The following is a 19,267-nucleotide window of genomic DNA, read 5'->3' on the forward strand; positions in this document are numbered from 1 at the left end:
ATTCAATTTCATGCAAAGAGCGGATGCGGCGCTATCGAAATGCCCTTATAAATATGCAAAACTGCGTCGCAAAAGTGAACTTTTCTGAGAAGTGGAAATTCGACGCGAGACGAACAGCGCAGTAACAGGAGCGCAGGGTCAGAGAGAGGCTGGAAATTGTCTCCTTTGTGTGCGGAGATACCAACCCAGAGCGCTAGGAGCAGCCGGCTGTAATTACTTACTGCTCCAGTTACAACTCGTCCCCTACTTTTCAGTGTATTATATCGTGCTTCTTTTCTGTGAATTATTATACATCTTCAACACCAGAAGAACATAACGATCAAATCTTCGTTGTGTAACATGACTGTTATGCTGTATATGAACACGACACGGGATATAAAAACTGTAAATGTGTGAAAAAACTAATAAACTATTTCTAGAGTTTTCAAATAATTCGTTTTTAACTCTTTATAATTTTTATGCAATGCAGTTTCTGTATACCTATTGCCGAAAGATATCATGACTCACCTACAGCTAGCATCTGGCAAAATGGCGAAAATCATAAAAGGAAATAATAGATGAGAGTTGCAACAACGCTAATGCATAACTTCTTTATCGACTGATATAAATCGAGCAAACTGCACACGCACTTAGAGTGACTTTTTCTACACACAAAATTACTGCTCAGATAGTTTCTTTCAAAGGCACTCAATTTGTCCTACCGTTGCTGCTCGAATTGGCTTTGAAGAAGAGCATGTGTTTTCTGGTGTATCCAGCCACTTTCACTTTACTTGTATCATTAAATCATTCCCTCCAAAGACTGTGTTTCGTTAAACAAAACAGACGCAGGAAAGCGCGCAAATTCCAGGCTCTATGCTGAACGTTTGGTCAGAGGATCACCTCGTCAACCGCCATAAAAGCTTGAGGGCTCGCATTCTCGTGGCAAATTTGGATCACTTTCATCCTAAACTATTTTCTAAGTTTCTGGAGTAGCTAACTGTTGGAGACTCAGCTCGCTATGACTTTTTGATGACTCACCAACGTCTTGGGACTTAGAGCAGAGTTCCAGCAGCATTCCTTGTGCCGGTTATTCGTTTTGGATTATAAAGATATGCACAAAATTCTCCTCCTGCACTCACATTGGAGAAGAGAGTGACGTTATCGGCTTCTAAAGCTTCGACCAGATCAGAACTGAATTTCACGTTTTTCTGTATCACAAGCTTTCCGCCACGGCATTGCAATCAGCGTTCAGTTGTACAACATGCGTCCTGGAGATTCAGCTCGTCCACTAGCTGAGAACTCGTACCAGTGGTCACATTTACCAGCGTCTCCGTGTGCTGCAGATCTTTAAGGCGGGTGTCAGCATCCAGAATATTCTTCATAGGCAGTGCTCATTACACACATCATTGATAAGGTCTTTTGTGGATACTTGTACCCGTTACCTAGAATTCAGTGGGAGCAAATTGCTTCTTCTCGAAATCCATTACTTACCTGTGAAATTTGGAACACCTGCATAAATAATTCACTTCAACTACAGGTGCAGTTTGAAAAATTCACATCAGGAAATAAAGACGTTTTGAGCCGATCTGTACTAATGCTATTATCCAAGAAGTAGGGAATTGGACTAGCATCTAATTCATCATGCAGTATTCACTGACGGGATGAGAGTAATCGATGAACTACATGCGGATGCCTCCATCTTCTCTCCTGATATCCGAGCACAATCACCATACCCATTTCCTCTGAGTATGTCAGAGTTTATTGAAGAAATATCGACAATTTATTCAGTTTGTCAGGCAATTCTGACTGATCATTGTCATATCTGACTCGTTAAGTGAGTTATCGGCTCTCAAAATCACAGCAATACGGAGATGTCGGTATGTTTATGTAATGAACAAACTGTAAGAAGTGATTAAGTTGCAGCGGCATGAAACTGTGATGAACTCCCTGTGGATGCCTGAGTGCTAAAGCGTACAACAAAATGAGTACGTGGACCTCCTCGCAACAGACCGAACGTAGAACAGGCACTTGCGTATCCCCAATGTCAAAACATTTAACTACATGTCTGATCTTAAAGCGAGGGCGCATAACGCAAGGAAGCAGAGTGAGAAGTAACACAAAGTTCGGTCGGTGGCCGCCTTTAGTGTAATGTGCAACCTGCAAAGAGTATGCAATTCAAGAATTTGATAAAAGAACTAAAACTTCGGAGCAACGGAGGGGCGTGGACATTTACGGAGATGTTGAAGCGGATGAGGGCCTTTCACGTATGGATAACGGTCGTACAAGGCAAACCAACTTACGTTGATTAGCAACTTTAGTCTGTTATGAGCTCTCTTTTGGATAGATACTAGGGTATTCTGCCATGCCTTTTGCTGTGGTTTGAAGTGTATGTATGCATGTCCACATCTGCTTCTATACTCCGCAGTCCACCACACTATGTTGGTTGGTTGGTTTGGGGGAGGGGACCAAACAGGAAGGTCATCGGTCCCATCGGATTAGGGAATGATGGGGAAGGAAATCGGCCATGTCTTTTCAAAGAAAACATCCCGGAATTTGCCTGAAGCGATTTATGGAAATCACGGAAAAACTAAATCAGGATGGCCGGGCACGGTTTGAACCGTCGTCCTCCATAATGCGCGTCCAGTGTGCTAACCACTGCGTCACATCGCTCGGTGATACTATTTACGCCCCAGGGTAGTTCTGTTAAGGCTATATTTTCCCCCTTTTCCCTGCCCAATTCATGAATAGCTCTTGGCACGAATGATGGTTGCTAAATTATCGGCTGAGCTTCAATTTCTCCTATGTTATCATTGTAGTCACTGCGCGAGACGAATATGTAAGGAGATAACATCATGTCCGGCTCTTCCGGGAACGTACTGTCGCGGAATTTCAACAGTGAAGCTCCCGGTGATGCGCAACGCCTCTTATGTAGCGTCAGCCACTGTAGATCGTCGAGCATCTCCGTTATGCTGTCGTATCGACTAAACGAACCCTGACGATACGCACCTGTTTTATTGGACTCTCTTCAATTCTTCTCTTAATCCAACCTGGTATGATGAACAGAACTCAATCATCGGCCGAACGAGTTTTTTGTAAGTCATTTCTCTTAATGGATGGACTTTCAGAAGCTCATCTGTTGCTCCTAAAATTGATTTCATGTGGTCGTTCCACTTTAAGACTGTGTGGATTATTTTACGGTAGTTATTGTTTACAGTGACTTCTTTCCAATAGTGTAATCAAACAATAATGGATTTCTTCACATATTTATACGCATTGCGTTACTCTCTTTTACGTTCAGCATCAACCACCATCCCCCACCACCAATGATATTTTTGCAATCCGGTAAGTTGTTCTGGCGTTGCAACCTTCCTGTAGAGAAAACTGCATTCAGTGAACGGCCTGATGGAGGTTCCGACGTTATCCATTACAAATTATCATATTCCCTTAATGCACTGCTGAAACTACCTTTACAGTAGTCAATTTTGTTCCGTTAGCACGACATGCTGAGTCCTGCCTGCAAACATGTCCTGAATTGAATCACAAATCTGATATATTACAAAGGTTCATGGAGTTAGTCTTTCACTCTGCCAAGGCTATACACTGTGACAGGAAAGCATGCCATTGTGGGGGTATAGCGCGCGGCCATTGTGGTCATATTCACCACCTTCCCTCCCACTCTCAGCGTCAGCACTGCATTGGATGAAGATGTAGATTGTGATTTTTTCTCAAGCCCATCGCGTGCTAGATCTAAAATATTTTTCATCGCACATTTTCAGCGCACATGACGGAGCGCCAACCAAAATTTATCGTCAGCTCTGTCTACTCTATGGGTCAGACTGTAGGAGATACTGCGTTTTTGTAACATGCAATTTACCCCGGGATCGTCAATACAGCCATAACGAACAGCGTAATGGGCGACTGCCCCTTGTCAGTGGACCGCGAATGTGAAGAACTATCGCTTTATCACCGCGTACTTTAACAACTACTTATCGGAGAGCTTCCGATACTACCAATTAAAGCGCCCATTCGGCACAAGAGGCGTGGGAAGCACACAGGGATAACATGCGTTTTGGCTTATCCGTCGATACTAGGCCGTTTGTGAGAAAACGACCGTCTACGTTTCCAACGTACTTAAGTTGTTTTTTAGCGATCGATAGTCCCAGCGCTCAGTCGGCTCATAACCGTGACACGAGGCGGACGTGGTAGGCCCTCCGAGCAGTGCTCCACTGGCGAGTTTTTGTTGACACTTCAGCGCGTGGTGCTACGCTGAAGTACTCCAAGTTCTGACCTGCAATGGCGTTATCTTTCCGCCCTGCGACTATAAAGGTCACCTTTCAAGCGGAACACGCACCACCTAGAGCGCACGAAGTGTAACAGTTTCATATGTGACGAACTTCATGTTGCACCTCAATATGTAAGAATTCATTTCTCCATCATGAGCAGCATCGTGTACATCAAACTGCGGAACGCGCTTACGTTGTCCGACATTTCACCTATGGACTGAAATTCAGACACACTGACGGCCATGTCAGAGCTGTTTCGGCTGATCACGCAGGGTTAGGCCTACGCACCCGCATGTTTTCGAACTCCCTTTTGAGGTACCGCAAGTATAATGACTTTTCTGGAGACTATAAATCTACTCCGTAGGAATCAGCATGGGTTTCGAAAAAGACGGTCATGTGAAACCCAGCTCGCGCTATTCGTCCACGAGACTCAGAGGGCCATAGATACAGGTTCACAGGTAGATGCCGTGTTTCTTGACTTCCGCAAGGCGTTCGATACAGTTCCCCACAGTCGTTTAATGAACAAAGTAAGAGCATATGGACTATCAGACCAATTGTGTGATTGGATTGAGGAGTTCCTAGATAACAGGACGCAGCATGTCATTCTCAATGGAGAGAAGTCTTCCGAAGTAAGAGTGATTTCAGGTGTGCCGCAGGGGAGTGTCATAGGACCGTTGCTATTCACAATATACATAAATGACCTTGTGGATGACATCGGAAGTGCACTGAGGCTTTTTGCGGATGATGCTGTGATGTATCGAGAGGTTGTAACAATGGAAAATTGTACTGAAATGCAGGAGGATCTGCAGTGAATTGACGCATGGTGCAGGGAATGGCAATTGAATCTCAATGTAGACAAGTGTAATGTGCTGCGAATACACAGAAAGATACATCCTTTATCATTTAACTACAAAATAGCAGGTCAGCAACTGGAAGCAGTTAATACCATAAATTATCTGGGAGTACGCATTAGGAGTGATTTAAAATGGAATGATCATATAATGTTGATCGTCGGTAAAGCAGATGCCAGACTGAGATTCATTGGAAGAATGCTAAGGAAATGCAATCCGAAAACAAAGGAAGTAGGTTACAGTACGCTTGTTCGCCCACTGCTTGAATACTGCTCAGCAGTGTGGGATTCGTACCAGGTAGGGTTGATAGAAGATATAGAGAAGATCCAACGGAGAGCAGCGCGCTTCGTTACAGGATCATTTAGTAATCACGAAAGCGTTACGGAGATGATAGATAAACTCCAGTGGAAGACTCTGCAGGAGAGACGCTCAGTAGCTCGGTACGGGCTTTTGTCAAAGTTTCGAGAACATACCTTCACCGAAGAGTCAAGCAGTATATTGCTCCCTCCTACGTATATCTCGCGAAGAGACCATGAGGATAAAATCAGAGAGATTAGAGCCCACACAGAGGCATACCGACAATCCTTCTTTCCACGAACAATACGAGAATGGAATAGAAGGGAGAACCGATAGAGGTACTCAAGGTACCCTCCGCCACACACCGTCAGGTGGCTTGCGGAGTATGGATGTAGATGTAGATGTAGACGTGTTTGAGCCATGCCGGTTTTTCGACTATCTATATTCGTTCAGAGATGCTAACTTTTCGGCGCTTGTGAGTGGGTCGCGAGGGGCGCGGCGGTGAGCTTATCGACGAGTGAGCGCGAGGGAATTTCAGTTGAGAGGTGGAGAGAAGACGGTGCGATTGCCCAAGGAGAGGAGGTAACCCGGTCGATGAAGTGGTGTTTTGAAAAGGCATAGTACAGGTGATAATTGTAGCGTCTGTGTCTTGAGATGGTCTGCGAAGCCAAGCAGTTGGTAGCCGTTAACCGATGACATTTTATTGGGAGACTGTTGGACGATTGTTTAGCTCACCTTGTAATCTTATTTGTCCGTCACTGACTTAGAAGACCGCAAATCTTCTAGAGTACATGTAAAGCTTACTGGGACAGGCTACAATGAAGTCGATAATTCGACTGTAATACTGACATTTTAATTTGATATCCCCCACAACTGACAAAATGTGAAATTCTTCGTCCAGCCACACACTCCTGAAAATGGCACATTAACAATTTGCAATTACGCGCCTCTATTACCAGCAGCTACGTTGATAAATACACGGCACCTCGCAAGGATGACTACCAGATCAAGAATATTAGATAAGTTCTTGGAAGTGGTTAGGCATTGGTGAAAATCTCGCTTCTAAGCACACAAAGAGCTCTAACCGCAGAACTCTGCACGGAACACGCGTTGGTGCAGTGCTCCGATACAGACCGTATATCTCCCTTCGAAGACGATGGCCAAGGCGCCGTCTCCAAGTCCGTACCGCTTGATGGCTGAAGGCGAAGTCCTCTCCTCAATTCTCCCGTCTCCCACGCATACGAAAACGCGGCGGAAAAATACTCCGTTTCGGCCAATGTCGAACGCTCTGTCATCGCCGGAATCCCTCCAACGGCATTTCTGAGATTCTACCCAATGATCGAGTAGGTCATAACGCCCCTAGGCAAACGAAATTCCCGTCTTCGCCACGTGTTACCCAGCACCGTATTGTCCTGCGTTTCCGGTGACTGTCCACGGCAGCCCGGCGAGCTACGGCCAGCTGCAGACTTTATATTCCACAATTCTCAACATCTGACACTTTTCACCAATGCTTTAAGTTAGTGACTCAATCATGCAGACATGCAGGGAATACTGCTCGAGAGTGCCTCATATTTATCATAATTCAATACAGTCAGCCGCGCGGGATTAGCCGAGCGGTCTGGGGCGCTGCAGTCATGGACTGCGTGGCTGATCCCGGCGGACGTTCGAGTCCTCCCTCGGACATGGGTGTGTGTGTGTTTGTCCTTAGGATAATTTAGGTTATTAGTGTGTAAGCTTAGGGACTGATGACCTTAGCAGTTAGGTCCCATAAGATTTCACACACAGTTGAACAATACAGTCATGATCTGATTTCCTTGCCAGTCCCTTTATTATTAATACTAATGTTGGTAAGCTACCGTGTAAGTGCCCATGTCCTGTCACCTTACAACCTGATGAGGTGACATCATGCTATTTACGTCTTTCACTGCACATGCACTTTCTGCCTTCCGTATTGCAAGTGTACCTCACCAGAGACAAACTATTAGCGAGTGTTGAGTTATGAAAATCTGTTAGTAATGTGGTCGGATCCTACGCAATTTGTTGCACTGTTTTGATGGATCACTTGATACTTGGTGTCTAGTAGCGTCGGCATTCTACCTTATCATCCAAGCACTGGGGATTATTGTGTATAATGTTTTAAAACTGAGTGTTCAGTTTGTTTCAGACAATCTGGTGGATCTTGAACCGTATGATGTACCAAAGAACGGTAACTCCGTGAAACACTTGTGCGGATGTTTGAATGTCGGTATCCACCAAGGGCTCGATTATCGAAAGGATAAAATATCATTTGGTGTTTTTTAGGCGGCATCACATGTGGAAACGAGCTCAGTCGGTTACTTAAAATATCTCAACCCTGAGTTTGTTTAGTTGTTACTTGTAAGCTAAATTTAGCAGTTGCAATTTGCTTTAACTCTTGCGATGCTATTGCTGTGCCTTTTTATTTAAAGTTGTTTTAAGTGATTGATTTTGGTCTTATTAACATAGCACTGTTTGAGACATTTGGTTGTAGCGTGTTGTTGCTGCGTCAGCACACGCGATTTGTTGGACTATAATTGTTGACAATTTGTTCTACGTCTGTGCCTAGGTGGTGGGTCTGGGCTACACCTTCGTGTTCTCGCTTATTCTTGAATCTTACGGGATTGAACGTTCCGTTAAGACCCAGGAGCACCCAATAACAGCCCTCCGAATTAACCGTTTGGCGGGGGAAGAGCACTCGGAAATTGAAGTCGGACGCACCTACCGTACTCCTCCCCCCTTAGTCAGGCCGATAAATCGGGCCCGAACAATACAACCAGGTGTGGCTCGTGTTGGCCGCTCCGCAGGACGTTCATGTCCGCACTTGGCAGATGCCGTGAGCTGGGATCTATTTGTAATAGAAGTGTCTGATGTAAATTACTGCCTGTCTAGTTATGATTCCGTATGTAAGATTACCCTTTCTTTTAAATGAAAGTTGCTATACATTCGTTAGTGACTAAAGCCAACTGATAGACTTCATATATAAATATCCTCTGACTGGGAGTTTATTAGTATAAATGTTATTTCTTCAGTATTTGTTAATACAAAATACAGTTATTCAATTCACTGTTCATGTGTAAAGTTACTCTTTTTTTAGGTATTATCTTTCTCAGTTGAAAAGTTGTTTTTCTTGTTTGAATGCCAACTGATGGGCTTCATGTACAAATGTTCTCTCACCTGAGGTTTATAACAATTGTTATTTCTGTTGATTGACTTTAATAAATTTTGTGATCAGTAAAAGGTGAATGCTCCCCTGCCCTAAGGTCCAGTCCTTCCGCTTAGTCCTTTGGGCGTTTTATCATACACCGAGGTAATACCGGTTTCAGTGGCCATACCGGCCTTACGAAAATGTCGGCAGTCATATCGCAGAAAAATGTCAGACCTTCGAGACCTACCACGTCTTAAATGACGTGTGTCAAACCAAACTTGAACTGATGAATCGCGTGCCTTCTTAGTTGATGGTTCGCGGCGTGCAGGCGATAGTGATGTGCGATGATCAGGCGCAAACTTGTGCAGGACGTGACCAGGAGGGCTCTGCAGACGCCTGATTCAGACGCTGGTAGGAGATGTCGCACCACCTGTTATACCTTCAGTACTCCATGTTACCTACACCACTGTTGTGAAGGTGTCGGATGCACCGGCCCAAATTCTTTCCGATCTGCCATTGTTGCCAGACACTGACAGGGAGGCGAGACTTCACATTTGGTCTCCATCAACTCCGGCGGAAGCGATGCACTCGGACGCTCGTCAGAACCCGAGAATTGACGTTACAGTAGCGTTGGACATCGACTCAGGCTTCGTACCAACCTCTACTTTCCTTCCAATTGGAGTGGGCGTCGGATGACAGCCGATCCTACTCTGATACAAAACGGCAGGTTCGGAAGCAGAAGTCGCCAAGATGACGTAGTCGTATGCCACCTGACGATTGTCTCCTCAGTTTGGACGCATGGGAAAGCGAACCGACGTTGGATGATGCACTGATCTCGGAAGGCCTGCCATTGAGAGTGTCTCCTTCACCACCTATCTCAGTGGCTTGTCCTCCTCAGCCCATGACGCATTCCCCTCCAGCCGCTGCGCTGTCTGTTGACAAGTCCTCTCTGGAGGTCGCCGACATGTGACGATGTCCTGATGATTCCACCCCTGGACAAAATATTGTGGCTGCTTTGTTTCTTGGGCGGACTATACAGAGGAGGAATCGTAATGCCCTGTGAATACTGTGGGTGGGCGCGATCCACCAGTTGTGCCCTCTGCTGCCACATCAAAGTGAACACCGCTGCTTCAACCGTCTTGTAAAGACTGCCCCAGCCAGATGCCACTGGTGGGCCCCATGTCTCGACAGCAGGAGTCTTGAACTGACATATCACTATCAATGCTATCCATGCCCCACATAACCTGGTGATTCTACATTATACACTTTTTATTGTGGAGATAAACGTGACCCTCTTACAAGAAGTGCATATTGTTTTCTTAATCCATTTGTGTACCCTATCGTCTCCTATGTCTCGGATATCAGAATTGGTATGGTCATCCTCGTCCGTCAAGGGTTACCCATCGACGACGTCCAATATCTTCTATAAGTGAAGGACTCTCACGCTCTTCAGTGCCCGAATTATTAACATATATGCTCCTTTAGGATCGAGAAGTAAAGGGAATGCCCTGCCTCCTTTGTGGAGGTGGTCTTATCTCTTTTCATGGGGCGGCAACATGTATTATTGCTGGGTGGTGACTTTAATTCCACCCCAAAGATAAGCTGCTGCATCATTCACTATCCCAATTTCACACACTACGTTGTAAATTCTTCGAGCCGCCTTGATCGCTTTTATATTTCGCTTTCGCTGATGGTAGGAACCCAAATGGTTGAGATTACGCCTGTCGCTTTTTCCAACTATGCGGCGCATATCTGCAACTTTGTATCCCCCCTGGACGGCGGCTCGTGGGTTTCCTCCTGAAAACTGAAGGGTAGGCCGAATGAAGGATGCTAGGAGGAGCAAGTGAGGTAGAACACTTGGTACTGCAATTAGAAGTGGTTTTGCTTAACTTTGGCTGAGATGAGCACGTAGGTGCGAAGTTGTACAGGTATCGACGCTAACAGCTACTAGTAGTTGGAAAAACTATCACTGATGTAACTGAAGTAACAAAGTCTGTAATGGCTAGCCCCTTATGAAGTAGAAGCTAAGTTGCTTGGTCGTCGGCTCGGAATAAAATGGGCTGAATCTGGAGCGGCGCTCGTAGAGCTGCACAGCGCCGGATAGAGGGCGCTGTCGTCGGTGTCGGTGTCGTAGTGCCAACCTAGCAGAGCGCACCTACGTTGTGGCATCGTAGCTATCGATATCATATGCGCTGTCACTCTCGACCGATAGAGGGTTTAGCATGGAAAGAATGTTTTGAAGCTGAATGTGGCCCTACTGGTGCCTCCTGACTCTCGGCAGTTTTTCGAGATGAATTGCGATTCGTGTCGCTGTTGCTGTGGAGCTTACCCAAATACATTATCATGGTGGCTGTCCTGTGCAAAATCTGACCTCTGCCATGTCATTATGGAGTATGGCAGAGATTCGGCAGCTTGTAGGAGGCAGTCGCTGGACTTTTATTAGCAATTGTTGAGAGACTGCTATACAATGCCGTTTTCACCTGAACGATGTACACTAGTGAACCACGCCAAAGCATGGACCACAGCCCTCACGAGCCGCCACCTTGAAGGGACAGTGGGTGTGGGCCTACACTTGTGACCAAATGGCTTGGGAGGCTCCAGCGATGTACCACCCTTTAGCAGACAGGCGATATTTGCGCCAGGCTGTGATTCGTACCATCAACGATGAAGGAAGTAGACAACGTGATACCCAGTCTAGCAAAGGACACACACTTTAGGCCAGATATGCTAGGTTGTATGCTAATCACACTCATTCACTGGTTGTGATTGAAGAAGTCTCTTGGCTCATGTTCAGCATGTTACCAGAGGACATGGCATTGGAGTTGGAGGCATTAGTAACAGAAGACAAAGTCTTCAGTGCCATCAGAGTGGAAGCTGCTAACAAGTCACCTGGGCCTGATGGCATCACCCTCAATTTAATCGTGCTTTCAAACATCACTTAGTGCCCACGTGGACTGTTATCTGCAGAGTGTTGATGTCCACCACAGTGAGGGTTCCCGATGACTTTCTAGGGGACCTGATTTTTCCCTATTCATAGACCCAATGGAGGTTCGCACATCAGTGACTGTCGTCCCTTGATTCTGCTGAATGGTTTTGCGAAGGTCTTTAAACGTCTCTTGGCGGCGCGACTTAAGACAACAGCACATCATATCACGTCCTATGATCAGGTGTCGCCAGGCAAAGTGCACAACATTCGGACAGTGCCCTGTCACCATATGGCTCTGATTGCCCTCGCTAGAGCTCATTTGCCTGCGGTTTGACGTCCTTAGACTTCAGCCAGGCATTTCGTCGTGTTTATCATTCTTTTCTTATGACTGTCCTCTGTCATATGGGACACCCATAATCTGTTGTTGAGGAGGTCATATGTCTCCTGCGTGGCGTGATTTCACATTGTTGTACAAAGGTGGGCTCACATAACTGATACGCAAATCGCGAGCTATGTATATCGTCACAGGGTTGCCTGAGGGAAGCATGACCCATTCAATGTGACCAATGTATTGTCTTGGTATCGATTTTGAAGCTGGTTTGTGGCGCTGTGCAGTCATCAACTGCAGTCGGCTGCTGTAAGGGATCAGGTTTGGACTCGTTGAACATCGTCTCTGCTCCCTTGACGTCCTCTAATGTACGTGCAACGTCAACACTCGTATAGTGTCACGGACACCTCAAGTGACGCAAACACATCCTGGCACGCCGCATATTAGCTGCAATGGGTTCCTTTGTTAGCCAGGGGATGATCTTCAAAGTTCGCCATGAGTCCCTCACCCCTCCCCAGGCTCGAGGAGGTGTGGGCCCTCACCATGTTGTGGCAGCGTTGCTCCACGGACCTTACCAGCTTACTGCTTGATGCATATGCCCCGGCTTCGTTGGACCCTCCGATGACGTTGTCTCAGTGCATTTTATGGAGCACAGCTACCATTCTGCCTCTTTGCCGCCTGTGCGCTTGTTGTCAATGAAGTCTACATCGAGGTGCAACGGGCTCCTGCCCCAATGTGACAGAACAGAAATACCGACACTACAGGTGGCGCAAAATATGGCGGGCGGTGTACGCCCCTTTCCTTGACACTACTGCTCATTCCGCGTGGTGTGTTATCGTCAGCAGGAAGCAATCAAATCATTCTCGTCTCCACAAAGTTCACGTCTCCCTCTCCCCACTTTGCGTCGCTTGCGGGTTGCCTGACACGGACGATCGTCGCGTCGTCTGTGGCCCGGCGGAAGACGACTGACGCTTGGTCTAACGAATTCTGACGTTACTCACACGTTCCACTGTTGCCCGAATAACGACGCACACTATGTTGTTTCCGGACGACATGGGGCCCCCCACAGACACTCTGTGAATTGTTTCCGCAATGTTGCAGTTCGGGGTTTTTTCTCCACCAACTACAATTGTATTCTCGATTTTTGGACTAATGCGAAACGAACGATATTGCGCCATTATTCATAATCGGAAATAAAGGTAATCTTTTCCTACCTCTTTTGGAGCGCTTTCTACGACACGCCGGTGGAATATCCTGCAATGAGCAGTTGATCTGATGCACTATTTTTGATACTATCATCCCTAACGCTAATCCCCTTTATTTCGAGAAGACGTGCATTGATTTCTTCACGTCTACGGGCCGCTTTCATGGACTTCACCCCACAGGTCCGATTAAAGAAAAGCACCTTCTCTGTTACATACATTAGATACCATATCCCCCCCTTTCCTCCTTTCTCAGTTTGGGTAGATCTGTGAGGTAAGGTAGGCGTAGTAAGGGGCTAACGTCTGGAGTGGTGCAGTTCACTTCTTTTTAGGGTCAAAGTGGTAGTGGCAAATGTACCCCTTTCATTGTAGGTCCCCTTTACAATCAGGAAGGTGAGGGAGAAAAAGAAATATCTGGTGGCACCGTGGGTAGCGCCGCAACCTCTCACTTTTGCGTCCCGCGTTTGAAACCCAATTATTCGTTTTATTTATTTTCTTTAATTTTCATTTATCTGCTCATGTCAGTAGAAGATTAAAACACGAATGCTTCGTGTCAAGTTAGGGGATAGAAGAGAGGTATTTTAATTATAAAATTACAACTGGGTTTCACAATAAATGTCATACATTTATTTTATAACATTCGGTATTTTCAGGGGCTACAATCTCTTTAAACGCTCATATTCTTGTATTTCATTCGTATATCAGTTCTTAATTCTTACACTACATTCTTATGTTTAGTCTTCAGGAAGATCTTGTGCTTTCTGTTGGATGATACCAATCGTAGAAACATTCGAAACATAGAAATTCCAGAATACCACATGCATGCGCGAAGACAAATGCTTCAAATGGCTCAGAGAGGTATGGGACTTAACATCGGAGGTCATCAGTCCCCTAGAACTTAGAACTACTTAAATCTAACTATCCTAAGGACATCACACACATCCATGCCCGAGGCAGGATTCGAACCTGCAACCGTAGCGGTCGCGCGGTTCCAGACTGAAGCGCCTAGAAACGCTCGGCCACACCGGCCGGCGTGCGAATACAGATTTGCCACAGCGACATTTCCTCGTACGAAACTCTCTCGGGAAAGAAACGTGGTTAAATTGGTGAAGAGCCGGCCTCGGTGGCCGAGCGGCTCTAGGCGCTTCAGTCTGGAATCGTGCGACTGCTACGGTCGCAGGTTCGAATCCTGCCTCTGGCGTGGATATGTGTGATGTCCTTAGGTTAGTTAGATTTAAGTAGTTCTAAGTTCTAGGGGACTGATGGCCTCAGATGTTAAGTCCCATAGTGCTCAGAGCCATTTGAACCATTGGTGAAGATTGCACGCGTTGGCAATAATTTCGCGGAACACCACGTATAAAGGATCTCATTTCCTAAAACTGGCGCATTCAGCCGATTACGAATCAAGATACACACAGGAACTTCACCGAGAACATTTTCAAATAATTTTTTCATTCGTTTGTTATTTTAATTCTGTACTGATGTACTGTTAGTAGACGAATGGGGATGACGCTATATCAATGTAGACTGGAAAACATTCTAGTAGCAATCTTCTATCGACGTGGGTAGAGCGACGAAAAACAAAAATAAAACTAATTATCGGGTTTCGAACACGGGAGGAAGTACCTCGAAAGCACTGACCGTCATTTTCTTAGATACGGTCGAGTAGTGACTGATAACCCGAGACACGTGTTCGTTGACTCCTCTTCCACTGAATGAAGTTTGTGAAAAATTGGCTTATGGGGCCTGCCATATTCTCCTCGACATTTCACGTACTGTACTGATTCGTGACAAGGCTCGCCCCCATATAAATCAGAACACAAAACGTTTTTATCTAGGCGTTGCACTGAGATGTGTCGATGATCCGTCCTGTACCATTGAACTCTGTATCGCCGTTCTATTCTTATAAATGAATAGATTTCTGTCCGATCGAAAGTTTCATAGTTCCGAAAATATGCAAATGGCTGTCATACACTGGCCCTAAACCCAGTCGGCAGACTTCCACAATTCAGAAATCCGATAGAATTATATATGAAATTAACGCACATAAATTCCTCGGTCATGCCATTGTGATAGGGGAAGATAAATTCTTACAGCTATAGATTGCGAGAAACACAAGTTCTGTAACGTGAGATCGCAACTCCTTGTGACATTTTCCGAAAATTTGTTTGAGCAATTTGTTAGAAAACTCACTCACGACGGAAACATATTTTATCTGCTGGCAACAAACGTGACTGGGCTCTTCGAAGAGTGAATGTACATATATAAATTAGCGGCTACGAGGAGGTGATGCTGGTCGTGTCAAATGCCACTTAAAATTCTGTGACTCAACACACCTTATCCCTGAGCGGTATTATAAGAGGCAATCAAGAAGTTTTCGTTCGTAGACCGTACACTCCAGAATCGGTATGTCAGTGAGGCAACATCGCCACGAGCATTGAGGCAATCATCCCACTAACGCACCACGTTGAAGATACCCGTGTGGTAAAACGCAGTGTCCTGCTCCGTGAAGAAATCCGTAACTGCCTGCTGCATGTTCTCGTCCGACAGGAATTGCCCACCCCTCAAGGTCTTTTTTAAGGGATCGAAGACGTGATAATCGCATGGAGAGAGATTACGAAAATACGGCGGGTGCACGAGTGCCTGCCACTTGAGTTGGTGTAGCTTCTGCGTTACGACACGGGGGACGTGCGTCAGCGTGAAGCAGCAGAATCCTTTGTCGCAGTTTTCATTTCATAAAGTTGTTTTAAATAGACATACTACCCCACATACATTCCTCATTCTCCAATGAATACCTAGCGGTGTTGGTCCTATTTGGTTCAAAATGGCTCTGAGCACTATGGGACTTAACATCTTAGGTCATCAGTCCCCTAGAACTTAGAACTACTTAAACCTAACTAACCTAAGGACATCACACAACACCCAGCCATCACGAGGCAGAGAAAATCCCTGACCCCGCCGGGAATCGAACCCGGGAACCCGGGCGTGGGAAGCGAGAACGCTACCGCACGACCACGAGATGCGGGCCCTATTTGGTAATAACGTCATCGTATTTCACGTTTTCGCATTTACCGCACGCACGTCGGAAAGACTCGAATGCCACACGACTCCCTTGGCTACATGCTTACTGTACATACGCACATTGGTGTCGCGCTATGTTACACGCTGATGATCGCCGATGATTGCCTCTTATAATACCGCTCAGAGCCATTTGAACCTCAGAGCTACATTACGCATATGCTGCAACAACGCCCTCAAACAGAAACTTTTTGATTGTCTCTTACATCAAGAGTGTCCCACAAAACTCTAACACCTCGTATACTTGCGAAATGAAACAAAATGTGAAAAATGTAATTGGCCAAGGATGTAACTATGTCAGGGGGTCACAAAAGAAAGTTGAACTAGCACCACTTTCGACATACCATTAGATTTTTTAAAGACACGTACATATTTTTAGTACAGAAATGACAACTAAAGGTACAGTTAATGACGGCAGACTTGTTTTCACTGTCCTAAACCTCATACATTCTGAAGTATCAGACTTTAAATGATGGCAACGCTATCGCGGTGTTTAACCTAATGCGCAGGGCAAGGGCTGTCTGCACTGTCCGTCAGGCTCTAGTAAGCACACCAGTATCAAAATGGTTCAAATGGCTCTAAGCACTATGGGACTCAACTTCTGAGGTCATCAGTCCCCTAGACTTAGAACTATTTAAACCTAACTAACCTAAGGACATCACACACATCCATGCCCGAGGCAGGATTCGAACCTGCGACCGTAGCGGTCTCGCGGTTCCAGACTGTAGCGCCTAGAACCGCAGTGCCACACCGGCCGGCACACCAGTATCAACGGGGCATCATGTTTCTTTTCTAACTTGGGATAACGACTGCACCTTCGAACGCTTCCGTCACAGAGTTTTAAGTACCATTTGATATGGGCAGTGTCGACTCGTCGCTCCTGCTAATTTATGTCTCTACATTCACTCATCGAAGAGTTCAATCATGTTTGTTGCTCTCCCTCGCAACTAAATATGTAAAAACCTGCTCAAGCAAATTTTCATAAAATTCCACAGAAACAACAACCACAACAACTGTATCACATCCGTCCAATAGTGAAATACATTTTATCCCATAATTACACGACAGTCTACGAGAAGAAGAAGCTGCATACCATTTGTCTCACGATGTCATCACGGTTATGAGGCTGTAAAAAAGTCTGTTTCTTATTATCGTACGTACTAGAATGGCATACAAAAAGCAACCAATCCGTCTGACCTTTACAAAGTTGTGATACTGCAAAGACCACCCCTGATACGATGATGTGAAGGTGTGAGTGAAGAACAGGCTTAGAATCATAAATAAATTTGTATGTGGCTGGTTTGCGCTATACCAAGAAGTATAATTATGAACCTTTTATACAGCCTATTAGCCGTGATGTGATGTGACAAGTGGCATTGCTGAAAAGCCAAACAGAAATTTATTTCTTAAAAAGTACATCACAAAAATGGCTTTGATCGTTGGTGACGCATTGCTGAAAACGTTCGCGAAAGCTCCACGTTACGTTCTCCGTTATTTCTTGAGGCATTCCCCCCCCCCCTCCTCTTTCTCTCTCTCTCTCTCGCCATCTCATGGGATATTCCCGAATCGTGAGAACAATTAATGTGGCGCCTCAGATAGTCATTAAATTACCGGCTGTTTGGGCTGCAACCCCACGATGCTGAAATCATATCGCATTTAGACGGCAGTGCTCCTGCTGCTTTGGAATGAAGAATCTGTTAATCAAGGGTGCGTACCGCACGGAAATACCTCTCACCAGCCAGCTGTTGTGGTCTTCATAAAATGTAACCCAACGATTCATACTGACTGCTCAATGGCACACTAGACGACGACTTGAGGACAATCCTGGGACTTGTCATGAATAAATTGCGGGTTTGTACCCGAATATGTTTATTGACAAATCCATTCAGATTACAGTTTGCTTCATCCGACTACATCTACGTGAACAGGATTACTCTGCAATTCATAATTAAGTGCCTGGTAGAGGGTTCATAAAACCACCTTCAAACTATTTCTTTATGGTTCCACGCTAGAAAGGAGCGCGGGAAAAACGAACACTTAATTCTTTCTGTGCGAGTTTTGATTTCCCTTATTTTATCATGACGATCATTTCTCCCTCTGTAGGTGGACGACAACAGAATGTTTTTGCAAATAGATGAGAAAGTTAGTGGTTGAAATTTCACGAGAAGATTCTGTTGCAACGAAAACGCCTTTGTTTTACTGATTGCCACCCCAAATCACGTATCATTATTGCGACAGTCTCTCCCCTGTTTCACGATAGTACAAAATGAACTACCCTTCTTCGAACTTTTCCAATGCCGTGTATCAGTCCCATCTAATGCAGATCCCATACCGTGGAGCAGTTCTCCAGAAGATGGCGGACGAGCATAGTGTAAGCAGTCTCTTTGGTAGACCTGCTGAACTTTCTAAGTGTTCTGCCAATAAATAACAATCTTTGGTTTGCTTTACCCACAATATTATCTATTTGATGGCTCGTAAATGTTTAGATGAATTTACAGCCTTTCGTTTTGTGTGATTTAACGCATAACCGAAATTTAGCGGATTTCTTGTATAAATCTTACCGACGACTTCACAATTTTCATTGTTTAGAGTCAATAGGCATTTTTCGCACAATACAGATGTCTTGTCTAAACCATTGCAGTTAGTCTTGATCATCTGATTTCTTTCCAAGACAGTAAATGACTGCATCATCTGCAAACAATGCAAGAGGACTGCTCAAATTGTTTCCGACGTCGTTTTGTAGCTCTGGAATAGCAGAGGACCTGCAACATTACCTTGTGTAACGCCAGATATTACTTTTGCTTTACTCGATAACTTTTAGTCAGTTACTAAGAACTGTGAACTTTCTGACAGGAAATCACAAATCCAGTCACACTTCTGAGGCGACACCCCATAGGCACGCAGTTTGATTAGAAGATGCTTGTTAAAAACAGTGTCGAAAGACTTCTGAAAACATAAAATGATGGAGTCAATTTGACATCCCCTCTCGATAGCACTCATTACTTCGCGAGAATAATGAGCTAGTTGTGATTCGCAAGAAAGATATTTTTTTAATCTTTGCTGGCTACTTCTCAATAAAGCGTTTTCTTTGTGTACTTCATAATGTGCGAATACAATATACGTACTCGTATGTTGCAAAATCCTACAGCACAAGATTTGT

The sequence above is a fragment of the Schistocerca americana genome, chromosome 2, assembly GCF_021461395.2.
Source record: "Schistocerca americana isolate TAMUIC-IGC-003095 chromosome 2, iqSchAmer2.1, whole genome shotgun sequence".
Lineage (NCBI taxonomy): Eukaryota > Metazoa > Arthropoda > Insecta > Orthoptera > Acrididae > Schistocerca > Schistocerca americana.